We start from the raw sequence: 3,317 nt of genomic DNA on the forward strand, positions 1-3,317 counted from the left end.
ACTGGTTAGGTTCCTTTGGGAAATTTCCTTAATTTCATTAACGCTCAGTTTCTTCATCTCTGAAACTGGGATAATATCATTCCTGCCTTACAGAAGCGCTGTGAAGATTAAATAAGATAATACACATAAAGATCTTTACATGGTACCTTAAGTACTCAATTAATTCTATTATTGATGGATATTGATATTATTGATAAATATATTATCTATATTAAGCAATTAATAGTGCTCAGTAAATACTATTATTATTTTTTTTAATTTTATTTATTTTTTAAAATATATCTTTATTGATTTCAGAGAGAGGAAAGGAGAGGGAGAGAGAGAGACAGAAACATCAATGATGAGAGAGACATTGATCGAGCCCGCAACCCAGGCACGTGCCCTGACTGGGAATCGAACCCCGATCGCCTGGATCCTAGGTCAACATTCAACCGCTGAGCCACCCCCAGCCAGGCACTATTATTATTTTTTAAACTCTCTTTGTAAGTTTGCTTGAGTATATTTTTAGTGCAGGCCACCCTGAAACAGATGAAATACTAAAGCTAATGGAAAAGATGTGTCACCCTTTAACCCTTCACTAGTGGCACTAAACAAGCACATTACCAAAGAGATTATTTTGTTGTAATGTGGGGTAGTGGGTCATTTTGTGAATAGTGTCTGATTTGGTAAATGATACAACTCTCTGTTAAAGGAACAGGTGAGGTACCATTCAACTCTCAGGCCTACTTCAGGTCTACCAAAAAGTAGGAAGAATGTTCTGGACAGCTAGGAACTTCCTAGGGTTTTTGATGCACATGACAAAACAAGCATTTATTCGTACCTGGTGGCTGTGTATGTTGCCATTCACCCATTTGCAAAAGAAATTTGGGGTCCCCAGCCTATGTGGAAGCCATTGCCCCAGAGCCTATGGGCAAGTGCAGTGGCTCCTGGAGGCCATGGGGTCAGGTAGAGCATAGCTACCAGCAGACCCAGCGCCTCCAGCACTGACCAGTCACTACTTGGAGCTGCTGCATAGAAGATATTGTGAAGGCTATTTATGCTCCCTGCTACTTCGGGCAGAATACCGGAACTCTGCCTCTGCGCTGAGGCTCTTCAATGCAGGACTGGCTCAGTCAGGTTAAGGACTTGGTCTCAGAAAACAACTGAACCGATGTGATTGCAGTTTTGGAAAAAAGTGTGGGCAATATATACTGTAGCAGTACATCGCATCAACCTGTGGCCACTGAACTATGGAAGGCCTGCATGCCAGCAGATGCTGGCCTATTCCTGGGCCCCAGATTGACTTTACAGAGCCCCAGGGAGGATGGAAAGCCAAGTGCCCCATGCTGGGGACTGAGAAGAAGTGGACAGGAAGCTGCTGTTAAAGAATAATCTGACTAAAAGATGGCTTATGAAAATCATTGATGACGGAGAAAAAAATTTGGATGACAAAGCATGTGATAATATCCATGAACTGGAAAATTATGCTGAAAATACACAGAACTTTCTCTTTATTTAACACTAGAAATATTGGGTGTAAAGTATCTTCATGCAGATGATGCCACAAGTCACACTGGAAAAGCACGAGGCGTTGTCACATGTTTGAGAGCAATGCCCTATCACAAATATTCCTTGGATATTTGTATGTTTGACAAATACAACACAAGGTGTTTCATAAAAGATTTTCTACAGATGAACCAAGATTAAAATGCAAGCCCTGCCTGGCCAGCATGGGACAGAGGTTGAGCATCAACCTATGATCCAGGAGATCGCTGTTCGATCCCTGGTCAGGGCCCAGGCCCAGGCCCAGGTTGTGGGCTTAATACCCAGCAGAGGGCATGCAGGAGGCAGTCAGTCAATGACTCATCATTGATGTTTCTCTCTCTTCCCCTCCTTTCTCTCTCTGAAATCAATAAAGACATATTTATATATATATAAAAAGTTGTGAGCCCTGGCTGGTGTGGCTCAGTTGGTTGAGTGACATCCCACTCACCAAAAGGTCTCTGGTTCGATTCCCAGTGAGGGCACATGCTCAGTCAGGGGCATGCAGGAGGCAGCTGATTGATGTTTCTCTCTCTCTCTTCCTCTCCCATCCTCTCTCTCTAAAAAAAAAAAAAAAAATCAATAAAACATCTTAAAAATGAGAGACCTAAGGCACACTTGCACTTAAAGCATGCTAGGTCCTTCCACAAAAGTATTCTTGTGAAAGCATTTCCTGTTTCTCTTCATGTTGCTCTGGAGGACTATTTTAAAAAGATTTACCAAGTGGATTTTGGTATTTTCCACCCATCTCTACAACAGAAGAATACATTATTTCCATTATCTTTGTATATTTAATCATGAAGAAAAATATATTAAAGTAATTTCATAGCACTGAAAATAAAAGCAATTGGGTTAGAGAAAAAAATGTAGAGTAGCATCTTTGTGACCTTGAAGTAGGACAAGATTTTTTTAAAAGCAAGACTTCTGTTCACCAGAAGAAACCACTGAGAATAAAAAGGCAATCCACAGAGTGGGGTAAGATATTTGCAATATGTATATCTAACAAAGGACTGTAGCAAGTATATATAACGAACTCTTATGAATTAATAGGAAAGAGAGACAACCTAGTAGAAAAATGAGTAAACAGAAAAGTTTCCATGTGTCCACCAAAAGACATATCACAGCAGCACTTTTCAGAATAGCCCCAAATTGGAAACTATCCAATTGCCCATCAACAGAAGAATGGAAAATTGTGGTACATTTATACAATTAATATTATACAGCAATATGAATAATCCACAAGCACACAAACAATAAGGATGAATCTTATAAACATAAAGCTGAGCAAAAGAAGCCAGGCGCAAGAGAGCACAGATGCATGATTCCACTCATATGAGGTACTAAACAGGAAAAACTAATCAGTGTTGGCAGACGTGAGAAATACCCCTGGGAAGAAGATGACTAGGGATTAGGAGGGGACATACAAGAGGGCTTTTAGAGTCCTGGAAGTGTTTATTTCTTGATCTGGGCGCTGATTACCAGAGATCTAGATATATATTATACTTTAATAAAAAGTTAAGAGCCCTAGCTGGTTTGGCTCAGTGCTTAGAGTGCTGGCCCATGAACTGAAGAGCATCGATTCTGGTCAAGGGCATGTACCTTGGTTGCAGATTCAATCCCTTCCCTGGCTGGGGTGTGTGCAGGAGGCAACCAATCGATGTGTCTCTCTCACATCAATGTTTCTCTCTCTCTTCCTCACTTCCACTCTCTCTGAAAAACACTGGAAAAAATATCCTGGGGTGAGGATTTAAAAAAAAAACTTGGATATATAAATCAACAATCTTAAAAATGTATCT

At 40.5% G+C, this 3,317-nt stretch overlaps 1 pseudogene; it reads left to right on the forward strand.

Annotated features, from left to right (window-relative positions):
• Positions 1–1,150: 1,150 nt before the first annotated feature.
• On the forward strand, positions 1,151–2,337 carry LOC107528678 (NADH dehydrogenase (ubiquinone) complex I, assembly factor 6-like; annotated as a pseudogene).
• The last annotated feature ends 980 nt before the right edge of the window (positions 2,338–3,317 follow it).

This window comes from Miniopterus natalensis, chromosome 1 (assembly GCF_054644295.1).
Source record: "Miniopterus natalensis isolate mMinNat1 chromosome 1, mMinNat1.hap1, whole genome shotgun sequence".
Lineage (NCBI taxonomy): Eukaryota > Metazoa > Chordata > Mammalia > Chiroptera > Miniopteridae > Miniopterus > Miniopterus natalensis.